General features: G+C 42.9%; 1 long non-coding RNA gene across 4 annotated transcripts in view; it reads right to left on the bottom strand.

Moving 5' to 3' along the window:
- Positions 1–15,416, bottom strand: part of LOC118092664 (uncharacterized) — a 63,411-nt gene that overhangs the window by 42,957 nt on the left and 5,038 nt on the right. The gene's annotated exons all lie outside the window — the stretch shown is intronic.

The following is a 15,416-nucleotide window of genomic DNA, read 5'->3' as shown; positions in this document are numbered from 1 at the left end:
ATATGATATGTTGTTACTTCATCAAATAAATAAGCAGAATAGGAAAGCCAGTGTGGTGCAGTAGTTAAGAGCGGTAGACTCGTAACCTGGTGAACCGGGTTCGTGTCTCCGCTCCTCCACATGCAGCTGCTGGGTGACCTTGGGCTAGTCACACTTCTTCAAAGTCTCTCAGCCCCACTCACCTCACAGAGTGTTTGTTGTGGGGGAGGAAGGGAAAGGAGAATGTTAGCCACTTTGAGACTCCTTCAGGTAGTGATAAAGCGGGATATCAAATCCAAACTACTCTTCTTCTTCTTCTTCTTCTTCTTCTTCTTCTTCTTCTTCTTCTTCTTCTTCTTCTTCTTTTCAGCCATTCTTCCCCTGCCTGGTGCCTTCCAGATGTTTTAGAATACCACTTTCCTCTGCCCCAACAAACACAGCTCTGGGACTGATGGGAGTTGTAGTCCGAACATCTGGAGGCCGCCAGGTTGGGGAAAGTTGACTGTCACCCTTCCAAATGATACACCTCTCTCCTCCAATGCGTGTCTAAGATCACTTAAGCTAGCTTTCCTACTTCTTAACTTTTAACCACCTCATCACGCCTATGGTGGAGGTGCTTGAAAATTTTTATACATAAATGCATTGTTACACAAAAGTGTAAAAGCCCACATTGCACCTATTGGATTGATTTTGAAGCAGCTTGTCTGGTTGCCATATGAACCTTCTGGTACATGCAATATATGTCTTGGCAGGCTGGAAGATTTGCCCACTACATTTTATAGAGATCAGGCATTTAACCAGAGTAGGGTGGAAACAACATTCAGCGAAGGCCTGTGGCTCAATGACAGATTACATGAGCTTTGCATCCAAAAGGTCCCAGGTCTGATGTCTAAAATCTCCAGGTAGGACTGAATAAGATTCCTTTTGGGATTCAAGGAGAGCTGATTCTGGTGTGTGGGAAGTTTAGCCTGCCAAGATGTAGCTGAACTACAACTCTCATCAACCCTGGGCCATTGCCCATGTTGATGGGAATTGTAGTTCAGCAACATCTAGAGGATCAGAGGTTCCTCACACCTGGAGTATACAATACCGAGCTAGTTGGACAAACTGTTTGACCAGCAAATAATGCAGCCGCCTCCTCACTTCTTGAAGAAGTGCTATAGCTCAGTGATAGAGCAGGTGCTTTACATACATATGGTCCCAGATTGAAGCCCAAGGATCTCCAGGAAGAGCAGGCAATGTCCCCTGCCTGAAACCCTGGAGAGATGCTGACAGTCGGTGTGGACAGTACTGAAATAGGTGGGCCAATATTCTGACTGGGTGCAAGGCAGCCTCCTTATGTTCCTATCATTCCTGCTTTGCAGCTGGAAAAGTCAGGTTCAAAAGCCATGAACTCTCCAATGAACTCAGGCTGAGCGGAGATGATGGTCAATGTTTCCCACTATAGGACCTTATTTCCCTGGCACTAACTATTGTGTTTCCCTCCCACTGCTGACACGTAGAATGCCATCTCAAACCCTTCTTCCCCTCAAACCGTTTTTCTGAATCACATTAAAGATCTGAATGACCTTACTGTAGGTGGCAAGTTTAAATGTACCATATTAATAACTTCTTATCTGAGATAAATTAAGTCCTTATGTGTCAAAAGCACTCTGCTCTGGATTACCTACAAGAGAAGTATTTATTGAATAAATGTTAGATCCAATTTCATTTTAATGTGACTGACAGGAGGCTTCATCCTTTGCAAATGAGATAAAAACACACACTCAAACCTGTGACTGTATTGCAACTTTACACCTAACTTGTCCATTTCTATTATTGTCCTCTCTTTTTTTTAGAAAGGGGGGACATTGAAAGGGATTTGGTGGTGGACAGCATTTTTTTTTCTTATTCTTATTCTGAAGAGCAAAGGGAGAGATAGAAAGCAACAACAAGAAGGGGAAAAAAGGCTGGCATTCAGCCTAAAGAGAAATCATTGAAACAAATTAATCCTATGCTGTTTAAATTGACATGGTAATCCATCATCAGCAAAGCAAACTCTGAAAGCAATCTAGAATCGGCAGTCTTCTTTCACTGCCCCTGAAGGCACAAAGGCAGATAGTAGAAAGGAGAGAGAGAGAGAGAGAGAGAGAGAGAGAGAGAGAGAGAGAGAGAGAGAGAGAGAGAGAGAGAGAGAGAGAGAGAGAGAGAGAGAGAGAGAGATTGGAGAGCAGGGAGAAATATCATAAAAGTTAGCAACGCCTTGAGAAGGGAGAAGGGGGGTGGGGAAACAGCCGGTGTTTCTCCTGCCCTCCAGTCACAGCTTTGCCTCCCACCCCCCCAAAAAAAATTAATCCCACAATAATACACCACTCAATAAATTCTCTATTATCGCCTATCCTTGCTTCTGAAATTTTGATTTTTCTCTGTTGAGTTGCCTTCAACTGCAGATAACAGAAATCTTTGTGCTTTTTCTAATTTGATGAGTAGGGGCATAACAAACAAACAAACAAACAAACAAACACTACATCTTCAACAAAATATATGGGGGGGGGGGTGGTCCTCTTTCTGAAAATGGCTGGGAGAGACCTAGATGTTGTCAAAGTGGTCACCTGGCTTAGCCAGAAGTTTTCAGACAGCCGTTTGGGGAATCCAGAGGTTGCTCTGAATCTTATTAGGGACCCCACCATAAGGAGCTCAGGGAACAAAGATTAACAAAGACAAAGCTTATTTGCTCCTACTAAAGACCACTCTGGTCACTTGGGTTGATAAGGAGGTCCCAAACTCCTGGGCTGCACCCTAGAACAGGAAGGGCTTCCTATAATCTCTGGAGACACTCCGTTCTGGTTTATAGGTTACTTTTCTATATGCATGGACCCACACAGACTCTGGTAGCAAGGGACTTTCCCAGTTGTTGTTGTTTTAACATATTTTTATTAAAGATTCCTTGGTTCACAAAAGTATGTGCAATGTCTCTTTTTTCAAGTTACATTTTCTACAGATCAGTTCCATTTGTTGAAACATTAGTGCTACATTAGGAAGAAAAGGAGGAAAGAGGGGGAGGGGGCCATGGTGAGTGGGGATGGAGTTGGGTGGCGATGTTCCTGTTATACTTAATGTTTTGTGTCAGCGTCGCTTGTGCAGGTTCTCTTTACTATTCACTTGTGTTACTTTGGTGGTGAGAGAGGTTGGGGTTGGCCTAGGGTGTGGTTGTTTGTTTGTGATTGGCTGTGGTGATCTTTGTTTTCATGTGTGAGTGGGGTGGGTGGGTGTTTTTGAATCAGGTTAGCCATATTGATTCGTATGCTGTTGGTGGATTCTTATCATTGTCTTCTGGGGTTTTGGATGTGATAAAGGGGAGCCATACCAGGGTGAAGGCGTCTTCTTCCATTTGAGGGACTTGCCCAGTTAGGAAGTCAATGAACTTGGGTGAAATATCAGGTTCATAGAATCATAGACTTGCAGAGTTGTAAGATATCCCAAGGTTCATCCAGCTAGTACAACCCTCTCAAAAAGACACTACAAACACACACTAACATATTACCCGCTTATGCACAAGCCCTAAAAGGCTTAGAATGAAGGTACCCATGTACACACCCATGTGAGTTTTCCAGATCATTAAGAGGTTATTCAGAAAGAATGGAGCAAGATAAACATCAATGAAGAGAATGGAGTTTTTGGTTGTGGTGCCTAAGCTCTGGAACACCCTTCCTTTGACTTGCCATCAGGGCAAGGGCCATAGTTCAGTGATAAAGCATTGTCCTTGCCCTCAGAGTGTCTCAATTTCCAAGCCCAGCATTGTCAGGTAGGGCTGTGAATACTCTCTGTTTGAAACAGTGGAGAACCACTGCCAGTCAGTGTTGACACTACTAAGCTAGAAGCTAGATGGACCAATAGGATGACTCTGAATAAGGCAGTTTCCTATGGCACCATGACTTTTACAAGGAATCTGAAAACAGCACTCTTTCTTCTCTGCTGCTTTTAGCATGCTTTGATGCTTCTATTAGTTCTGAGTGTGTTTCAGTTCCGTTGTGATATATATATGCTTGTTTGCTGGCTCATGAAGCCCTGTGGTTTACCAACTGGGTGTTACTGGTTTAAAATAAATTAATAGGATCTGAAAACACAACGCAAGGACCATAGCATTAAAGCTGAAAGATCTCTCTGTTCTTGCAACTTACAAATCATCATTGTTGGCATCACAGAGTTTTCCTTACAAATGAAATTATAAGAAGACAAAATTTTCTGATTCAAATTTCGTAGGCCCAGCAGAGAATGGATGGAGACTTACTAGACCAGGTAGACATGAAATGTCGTAGACGTGAAATAGTGTTTCAGCTTATGAGGGGAAAGTTCTCTCCCATATGGCTTAGGAAACCTCAGTTAGCCAGTCAGTAAAATGTATGTTGCCGAATATATCAGGTGATAGCCAATACATGTTCTGCTTAGAGTAGACCATTGAAATTGATGGACAAATCTAACTTAGGATCATTACGGTAACTTCAGTGGGTCTACTCTGATTAGAACTTAAATGGTCTCCATTTTAAGTATGCCAAAGGGGGTTTGTCAACAACTTTGAAAACAAAACCCTCTATTTTGAGGCTGTATACAGAGTTCAGGAAATGTTTGAGACTTTCCCTGCAATGACAAAGAATTTTAAAGTCCATAATATGAACCATACTTAACATATGCCCTGTTTTTTAATTTAGCAGGGGTATAGTTTCTTCTTTTTGTTATTTAGAGGGGGGATTTATGTGTCACAGAAACACATGAGCTCCCTTATCAAAATGACTCCATTGTTGCCCTGAAACTTAAAACTATTAAAAATATTATATTAATAAAAGTAAAACTCCCTGCCCTTTGACCCCTAGCCTCTATTTCAAAAACATCCGTGCTCTAAGATTCTGTGGCTGTGAGCTTGTCAATTTCCTCTTCTATATGAAAACCCAAAAAGATGAAAATACAGGTGCTTGAAGTGGGCCAAAATTAGTACGATTTTTTTAAAGTGATAAATTACAGGAGCTTGGGGGTGTAAACATTACATTACAGCAAAACCATACCCTGATCGTCTACAATGTACACCATGACAGAAGCATGTGGCTTTCAAGTGGTGTAAAGTAATCCCTCCCCCTGCCCAAAAAATTATGATGTCCTTTAAAATTGGACAAGCCTCATAAGAGAGAGAGAGAGAGAGAGAGAGAGAGAGAGAGAGAGAGAGAGAGAGAGAGAGAGAGAGAGAGAGAGAGTTTAAAATCACAGAACTGTACCAAACACAAACATGGTTGTAAAATAGCTTGAAATGTGGTTGCCAGAACAAGGTGGATATATTTAAATGTAACCTTTAAACAAAAATAGTTGCAGTGGATGAAAAATGGCAAACTTTGCAAGATCAACTTTCAGAATGCAAGATGCAGGTGTTTAATTACCAAATGTACAAATTTTATTGTGAGTTCTTCTTAAGTCTCAGGGAGACTCAGTGCTGGGCATCTCGCACCCATACAAGTACAACAGAGGCTCAAAAGAATGTTGTGTTCTGCTGCATAAATAGATCTCTGGAAATATATCTTAGAATACAGAATCTAAAGCAATGAATGAAACAGTGAAAGAGTGGGGTAGAGAGGTGTTATCGATGAGATTATTTTACCCAAGTGTGTATGTGCTTTAACTGGAATATTGGTTTAATTGATAGATTAATTAACTAAAGTAGAGGCCAGTTTTGATCATTAAGGACACAGGTTAAAGTTAAGTATTTATTTTAGCCTGTTTTGATTCTATTCTGCCCCCATAACAGGGAAGGGTGGTGGTGGAAGGAAATGATTATAACACTGAAAATTTTCTCACACTTCTTTCAGTATGTCAAAATGGGACCTCTTGACTTTTTTTGGTAACATGCCAATGTACTTCATTGATCAATCAATTAACTGGCTAAAAGGCAACTTATTAATTGACTCGATTTTTTAATTGGTTGACAGCCTGTATATAACACAGTACATACATACAGCTACATTGATCCTATGGCATAGAGGAAGTTTCTTGTGGTAGTATTATTAGGTGGGGGCATGATCATAAGGAAAGATGACTATGAGAGGTGTTTAAAACTTCATTTTTCACAAAAATGTATTTTGCAACTTTCACAACAAGATTATCCAAGAACCACAGATACCATTTTCATGGTTTCTGGTACTTCATAACTGCTTTTTCCAGTTGCAATTTAACTCTTGAATGTGATGTGATCTTCATTCCATTTACCCCACTTAAACAGGCAAGATTATGAAAATAAATGTTTGCTTACTTTATTTTTAGAAGAGCAACGCAGAAAATAATATTTGATACCAAACTGGGAAGATAATAATATTTGATACCATTGGGAAGAGGAATGAGACAAGAAAAAGTCAATTTGAGGACAAGGGTGGGGGACAAATGGGCAAACAAGTAGAGTTTAAACATCCCCTTTTAGACAAGTATTCAACTGTTGTTTGAGAGCAGTTCGTCTTAACTCATTTTAGGAGACACCATCTTAAAGAGGCACTTAAAATCTTTGCAAGGAAATCCTAGGCTCTTGCAGGCAAGAGGATCAAGGGTGCGCTAATAATTACAAGGCTCGTTAATATGTGGTGGGTTTTGTGGGTTGTTGTTTTTTCTATCTGCTAAAGTCATATGGGTTCTCCACTGAGAGCTTCTCCTTTATGCTTCAGCCCATAGATCAGTTCAGGTTTATAGTGTGATCCAAATGCCAGTTCTTTGTTTAGATAAACCTTAACATAGGGCCTGGAAACTAATAAAATGTCACATTGAATTAATTTGAGCTCCCATTTGTTTAACATTGGCTTGCAATATAGATACATGCAGAGAAGTCTAAAGTGATTCTGTTTTGTTGTTTTTTAAGGGATGTGATTTTTTTTTTAAAGCCCTTGTTTTCCATGTTTGGGGGCAATTTTGTTCCTTAGTTTGGGAATATGCTTTAAAAAAAACCCACCAGAAATTACTCCACTTAATGTCCTTGTTGTCAGGTTATTGAAAATATTTGTTATGGAAAAGAAAAGAAAAGAAAAGAAAAGAGGTTCCTGTAATCTGGGTTATTTTCATTTTTTTCTTAAACTGGCATTTTCAGTTGAATAAAAACATTTGGAAACTGTTTCATTGTTACCAGTCCTTGGAATGCCTGTGTCAAAAATAACAGGAAGCTATCAAAATAATTTGACTATGCCTTTAGTATATATGGATCTCACTTTTCAACATATTTATTTGAACAGGCATTCATTTCTTTATAGTTGGTCTCTTTTTCAGATGGGAGAGAAAACCATTAAAATGGGAATATGGTGGCTCCTGTACAATGATTTCTGTGTGTGTGCATTATAGAACCTTCCGGCTTGAAACATGCAACTTGTTTTTTTTTAATGAAATGGCAATCAAGGAATCAATTCAGAATATAAGAACATTAAAATATTCTAAAATTATGGCTCAGAACAGATAGATATTTACGGTTTCTCTCTCACACACACACACACACACACAAAACCCTCTTCAATGTAGAGGAGGCAGTGATGCTTAAAAGGTTAAAACCAAAAAAATATTCCAGCATTTGATTTGTCCCTTTTACATAAAGATACATTTTCCCTTCCTTCTAAGGCTAAATCATTTTTGGGGCCAGGGCTTCCTGGGGGGGGGGAGGGGATGCAGCCATTGCTGCAGCTATGTTAACTGTAGGGGCCAACTTTCCTGCTTCCTTTAAAATCCACATTTTTGTCTAATAAAGAGGCTCATCATGCAAAATAAGCAATCTTACAAACAGGATTGTGAGATGTGTATTTTGTAGTGTGTTCTTACGCACATCTTGTACTGGAAGTGTCTATCTGCACATTTAGATATTATGTGAGTGCACAGTGCACATGCAAACACATACATGTATATTTATACGTATTTCATACATATGCATGCTTACCATGCATGCACACATACATTTCTACTGCATGCTAGTTATATCTGTGCAGACTTCCTGTGTGTGAAAGGCTGCTTGTGACTGTCCTCTTGCAAAAGTACTTGCCATCTTTGGCTACCAACTCATTAAAGGGTTGGTTCTGATTTTACATGATTCATCAACAAATTAACTGATTGCAATACATACCAATGTGCAGCAATAAATGTGAATCACTCCAGATGGGTAACATGAAGGTGGCCTGTGAATTAAGATGTATTCTCTCTTTTCTTTCTCAGCTATAGGATGCAGAGAGTTCATATTGTGGGGCCCAATTCCACCATCATCACCCCTAACCTCTTAGAAGGAATTTCAGGAAACAAGAGATGTGCTTAGATCGCTTCACAGAACATCTCTCTCTCTCTCCCTCTCTCTCTCTCCTTTTTACAGCTCCAATTAAAATCCACATTTTGAAATTTGTGATTAGGGAATGCATCTATAACTCGCAGGAGTTAATTGATGGGGAGGCTGCGACCCTGTGCACATTCTGGGGGTGAGGGGAGTCCTTTTGAGCCTAGTGGGACTTCCATTCGAGGAAATGTGCATAGGATTGGGCTGCCCTGTTCGTTTGTTTTAAATTCTGCTTTAACTTAATAATAGAGGTTGTTGTTTTCTCTTTCCAGACATTTAAACTAGATTCCAGGAATCAGGTGGGGAACATATACACACTCCCAATAAAACCCTGCAGATATTAGACCCACCACCTACCATAGCTTTCCCCCTTTTTATTTTATTATTTTATTTCAAACATTACGCCTACCTCGCAGTCACACCTCCGTCCTCCACCCCGCTTTAAATTTGGGTCTCCAACCTCGGTTCTGTGCTGGGACCTCAAGAGTTAATGAAACCCAGCTACACCCGACCTTTGAGGTCAAACTCTTCCTATCTCTAATCTTTTTCTCTTGTGGGTTTTTTAACACACACACACAAAAAAATTAATGTTCGACCATTAAGAACTGTAACTTTAATCTGGGGTTACTCTGGGGTTTGGTTTGGTAGAATTTAAACCAACCAGCATTGTAGACTCTGAAAAAGTAGCCATTAAAAAATATCGAGGTAAATTTGACTCCCCACCCCACCCCTTGATGTGGTGATGGAGATCAGTTTTTTGGGGGGGGTTAGCTCAAGGTCGTGCAGTTCTACAGAAATGCTTCTCTCCTCCCCCCCCCTTCGATTTTATGTAACCAGTTAGTTGGCCCGCCCCCCTCCAGCTTCTTAACTCTAACATCTACCCGAAGGGAAGTGCGGGGGGGGTCTCTCTCTTACAAATGCCTCCTCAGCCAAACTGCCCCACTTTTAGAGAACTTTCCTTGGAAGTAAGTTGACTTTCTGGAAGAACTGCTGCGTGAAGACTCTGTTCAACATTTTCTATTCCTTCGGAAAACGTGTGTTTGTGGTTGAGATTGTTTCTTTGCAAGACCTTCGCCTGTTCTCCCACTGTACATTTCAGCTCCTGCTACCTTTCCGTGAGCTGAAAGGAAGACACCCCAGGAGAGGAAAGAAAAGCAAGCATCTCTCTCTTCAAGTTGTCGAGGTGTGCGTTTATTAAGATTCTTCTTTTTAAGGGAGCACACACGCACCAACTCCCATCCCACATCCCAGCCATCTTATCAGTTCCACAAGCTTCTGTCTGAAGGCAAGAGTCTCCCGGACACAGCCCTCCTCGTGGAAGGGAAAGTGCAAATGTGCAGGGGCAAAATGAGTAAAGTTCAACCAAGGAGCAAGCTTTAAACGCCCCTCTTCTCCAAATCGATCTGAATCGCTCCATTTACTGCGCCCGCCTCCCCGGAATAGTTGGACATCATATGGACCCCCAGGTGTTGACAATCCCAGCCCCTGGGCTTCTCTGACATATTTGGGTCTCTCACACAAACACAAAACCCTTATAATTTTTATCCACGCGTAGATACCCTCCAAGTACCATCGTAACGTGCCATAAACACGGTTAATAATTTGGGAGAGGGGGGAATTAAACACATGCAATTGCTTGCTTCCTAGAGGGTTAATTGAGAAATCCTCCAGTTTTTCTTTCGCGGGTGGAGATGGGGGAAGGCGTCGGGGGAATCCGGGTAAGGAAATGTGCGCCAACATTTACAGTCCTGGTTCGATTTCATTCTTCCATCCATCCCACCCCACCGTCCCTGAAAATCTCCGGCTATCGCGTCCAGACTCCTCTTTCTTTGAGTTGCGATCTCCTTCTTTCCCCTTAACCTGGGATTAGCAAATATAAGAAATTCACAGCTCGCTTGCGCTCCCTCGCTCCCCCCACACCCGCGACACTCCGGGAGCTCCTAATCACTCCGTATCGATTTCGCTAACTCTTTTCATCCCGCTGAAGACACATCTTAAAACACTCCTGCTTAGAATGTGTTCTTTGCTTTATACACACTAATAAAATGATTTGCCCCCCCTCTCCCTTTCCACTCCGCTCTCCGCGCAGTAAAAAAAAAAGGAGGGGGAGAAAGAGGGGGAAAGGAGGGAAAAATCGTTCGGGTAACCTGACTGTTTGTGTGTGATCGGTAAATATTTAGCCTGGTGATACCTCCAGCGTCTCCTCTGGATCAATAGAGCTAGCCCAGTCTCAAAGGGAGGGGGGGTGTCCAAGAGGTGAGGTCTGCCTCAGACAGACGTCTCCTTCTCTTATAGCGCAGGGACGGCAGAAAGGGAGGGAGAGATTGCCCCCCACCGATCCTACGTGCGGCTCCTTGGAAATAAGTCTGCTGGCTTTATTGCGCCTTAAATGCGCGTGGCGCAGAAGCGCAATCAGGAAAAGAGCGCAGCGAGGGGCTCGGACTCTGATACTTTCCGCCTCTCTCTTTCTTCCACTCAATTTCCTGCTCTTGACACGAAAATTATTCTCCTCTCTCTCCGTCGATTCTTCCCCTCCGGCCTCCTTTTTTAAAACAAACAAACAAAACAAACCTAAACTTTCGGCAAAAGAGCGCGCAAGTTACGCTCCCGCAGTGGGAACAAAACTCTCTGAAATCGCCGCGCTTACCAAATTGAAGGGGCAGCGGCCGAGAGGCGGAGGGGAGAGATTCTATCTGAACAATTTCTCTCTCACACAGAGAGAGGGATATTTTATATATAATTCTGAGCACGCCAAGTTAAATTTATAGGAGGCGTTTTCGAAACTTCCACTTAAATTCTCTGGTAGGAGTCCACCTACAATGGGCAAGCAATCGCGGGTATCAAAAATACCATTTATGCTGGGATAGATGATAGATTGATAGATGATAGATAGAAAGGGACTGACTATTCCCCTTATAGGAGTCAGGAACCTGGGGGTGTTTCAATCGCACTCATCCCGTCATTCCCGCTGGATTCCTTGGGAATAATCCCCCAGATCACCTTCCTGGATCTGCAGCCTCACAATGACTTTCATGCCCAGTGAAGTAAATAATGGACGGGATGGGGGGGGGGGCTCAGCACTGGAGTGCGAGTAGGGTCCGCACTACGGTTTTTCCGCATAAAAGGCTTCCCGTTGTGATCCAGGTGCGGGCCGAAGAAGCACTTCCTCGAGGTAAAAAATGAGCCCTGGCTCCACAGAGCTCTAAAGCGTTCACTCCTGAAATGCAGACGTGCAATAAATGCACACGTGTCCTTCAGATGCGTGCAGTATGGATCCATCTCTTTAGTCGCATCTGTCGCTCGTTCCCCACATCCGTCCATCAGTCATCCTCCCTCTCTCTTTCACGCACCGATAAATGTGCCCACCTTTTCTTTGACCTCATCTAGGGAGACCGATCCAACTATTGCCTTCCCAAGAAGGAAGAAGAAATCGCCTTAAAACAGTTGTCCCGCCGCCGCCTGTTTAGGATAAGAATGAATAAGACGCGCCAATAAAGCAGGAAAATGGTTAGGCCAACTTGTTCACACGACAAGACAGGCACGTGTTGTGACCAGGGAGGATCTTAGGGTAAAAGGCTCGTTCTGTGTCTGAACAGGCCTTTCCCTGCCCTTTCAAGCATAAGGAAACACCTGGGAGACCCATAGCTTTGGTGTTGCTAGGAATGGGGACCCAAAGGGTTCGTGTGAACACGGCAAAATTATTTAGCGTGTATCTCTAAAAACAGAGTGGCGATCTAATCAACGCTAAGACACTTTCACGTCCTGTTAGAGAAAAGCACAAGGAAAGAAGGCATCTTGAAACTGCAGTCCCTTTACCCGCTTACCTGGGAGTAAATCCCATTTAATTCAGCGAGCTTGACTAGGCAAGTATAGGATTGCTCTCACGATTTCTACTGAGGCGCCTGCAGCGCATTCCCTTGAATGGGGTTCATTCCCGCATAAGAAGTGTGCATAGGATTGCAACATGAACATGCTGTTAAATTTGTTTGGATCATGCCCACTCGGTGTATCTTTCACTACGGGGGAGGGGGAGCGTAGTATTTCTGTGTTGGTGGGTTGATAATATGTATCACAGTCATCTGTGTCTCTCTCCGGTAAGGATAGGCACGGAGTCTCCCAGCTGACAGATGTTTGTCTGGAATAACATAAGGACGTGAGCGTCTAAAACAAACATAAATAAACGTATAGGTGCCTGCAGTTCTTAGAGCCATCGTATAATTATGGAGACGATGCTTTCCAGGCAGTTGGGTTTTCTTCCACCACCACCCCAGAACATGGTCGTGAGAATGCGTAACTTCCAGTGCCTTTAGGGCTAGGGGGAACCCAATTATTCCCCAATAAAAAAATGAACAAGCAAACACTCATCCTCAAATTTCTCCTTCGGAAGGCCTTTTTGGACTGCGAAACCAACACCTTCCTTTCTCACGGAGAGAACTGCAGCCCGATCCTATGCGGGGTAACTCTGAAGTAAGCCCCCAGGGTTTTCAAATGGGCTAGAAATACAAAGGGCATGTTTCTTAAGAACTTGAGTACGTGCCGAGATTCTGCGGGTTCCTCTTTAAAAATAAATAAATATCCTCCTCCGTCCAGGTAAAATAGAATTGGGGGGGGGGGGTAGGGATGGAGAGAACTAAGGCACCCTCTTCTGTCAATGTCTGGATGTTTAAAAGGAGCCCTTTCCTCCCTCCCTCTCCCCCCCACCAAAAAACCCCTTTTGCTAAGAATGAAAAGTAGAAAAACGCTTCCTCGCAGAATATATCTTTATACTAATGCATATTAAATTGCCCTGCATTGACTGGGCATATCAAACAATTTAATTAGAGGGCTTTCTACCCAAAGGAAGAAGAAAAGAGGGTGTGGAAGAGGTGTATGTGCCTGTGTTTGTGTTTGTGCATGTGTGTGAGTGCGAGTGTGGAATCTGCCCAGCATTTTATTGTATTTAGCAGGAATACAGGCAGAAAATGTAGCACAAGTTTGTGTCTGAAAGAGCACCTCCATGCCCATTGAAAGGCACTGATCCGAAAAGACAGAGAGGACAAGAAAAATCGATTGCCCGGGACCTTCTTCGTCCCTTTCATACCATTCAAACACCCCCTCCCACTATTCCCCCTAAGACAAAAAAAAAATCTCAGCCAGTTCCTTGGAAAAACTGGAGTGTGGGGGGGGGGAGAGAGAGGAACAACTGGAGTGTGTGTGGGGTGGAGAGAGAGCGAGAAGGACAGAGAGGAAGGATCTTAAATGCAATAATACTTTGGGGCTTCTATCGTATTGCTCTTATGTGACTGGGATTTGTGTGTGTGTGTGTGTGTGTGTGTGTGTGTGTGTGGTGTGTGTGAAATCCGATTCATGCTTTGTTCTGCTTTTTGGGTGGGGGGGGGAGCAGGAGCATTCACTCTGGGTGTAGGGAGACCGGCATGCTTTTTAAGGGTTAAAATAGTCTTCACCTCTGACCTCTCCATAGCAAAGCCTCAGATATCCTCATAACTTCAGTAAAACTTTGGAAAGGCTGATCTGCAAGGAGGCGGGGGGGGGGGGAAATAATACTGAGGCTTGAGACTGAATCCATTTGTAGCTGGTGGAATTCTCTTCTTTAAACGCCCCCTCCCGCCCCAAATCTTTCCTCTCAGTTTTCCCTTCTTCTCACAACACAGAAGGGGAGACGTGTGTCTGAAGGGTTTCTGAAAGGGACGTCCTTTAAAAGGTATTGATAATTATATCAGCAGCGAAAACAAGAGTAACTGTAATTCTATTACATACAAGCAAAGAGAGAGAGAGATTCTAAGAAGAATTAAATATAGTTTGGGGGGGTAATCTCGGGTTCCTCTTTTGGGAAAAGTGGCTTGGGTCAAAGGATTTAGGAGTGCGTTTTGTTAGAAGGTGACCCCACCAGAACCAGCATCAAAATCCATCCGACTGGGATGAGTCTCAATCATTCCAAGGCATTCCCAGGAAGGGGGATTTTTTTTTACAGGCCTATAATCTAAGGTCATTAATGACCTGTAGAAAATGAGTCACCTTCCCCCGTTCCCCCCCCTCTGATCAATACCCTGTCTTTCCTCTTCCCCCACCCTCGCCAAGCAAACCTCCTCGGTGGACGTAATTAAACTTGCTTCTCTAGTTTTTCATCATTGTTTGAGGTGGGCCAAACCCATTTGTAAATTTCATTAGCCCTGTAAACATGCAATTAACGCTGGAGGAGGTGGTGGAGTTAATTGCAGAAGCATCTTTTAAAGGCCGGGAGTGGGGAATCTAAGAAATTAGCAGAAGGAAAGGAAAGGTATGATCCTTTTGTCACCTGTGACATTTATTCACAGTACGGTTTTTTCCCAGGTACCTTCGGTAATATTCCACGCACACACTCACATTCCCCTCTCATTATTAAATTTGATGCGTTTCCCATATATTTTTCTTCTTCTTCTTCTTCTTCTTCTTCTTCTTCTCAAAGCTCAGGTAAGTAAACGAAATTTGTGGCCGCTTGCAATTTGTAAAGAACAACAACAATCTGTTCAAACTGAATCCCTCCCACCCACACTTTGTGCAAAAGTAAGAACAATTCTATGGGCAACCCCAGAAGCAGTTTTCTGGGGAGACTTCAAAATGTGCTTTTCCTTCCCCATTGTGGTGGTGGGGGGTGTATCAACACAAGGGGAGGTTATCTTGGTATTTTTGTTTTATTTAAATTAGCACTAAGTCTGAAAATGATCTCAAATATTTGTGGGTCGATATAAATGCTCCAGAACGAGGGATCCTATGATAGAGAGTGAAGGAGAAAAGAGTCCTGGGGGGGGGGAGGAAGTTCCGGATTTATAACTCTTCAAACTTTTTGCCCCAGCTCATTCTGTTTCGCCCAAGACCCCAATCCATTTGGTGTGGTTTTTTTATGTGCCTCTTTTCCTTCATTGCCTGAAAAGTTAATGCTCTCTGAAGTCCTACTAACCCCGATTTCTGATGACTTTCCGCTTTGGAAGTCCATCTCTACCAATACGTGCATTAATTTGGAAGGCGCATTCCTCTCTCTCTCTCTCTCTCTCTCTCTCTCTCTCTCTCTCTCTCTCTCTCTCTCTCTCTCCTTTTCCAATCGGGGGAGGGGTGTGTGTGTGTGTCTGTGTGTGTTCCAAAGTGTCGTCTTTCC

The sequence above is a fragment of the Zootoca vivipara genome, chromosome 13, assembly GCF_965207765.1.
Source record: "Zootoca vivipara chromosome 13, rZooViv2.hap1.1, whole genome shotgun sequence".
In the NCBI taxonomy this organism is placed as follows: Eukaryota; Metazoa; Chordata; class Lepidosauria; order Squamata; family Lacertidae; genus Zootoca; species Zootoca vivipara.
This window is presented reverse-complemented; position numbering and strand designations above follow the sequence as displayed.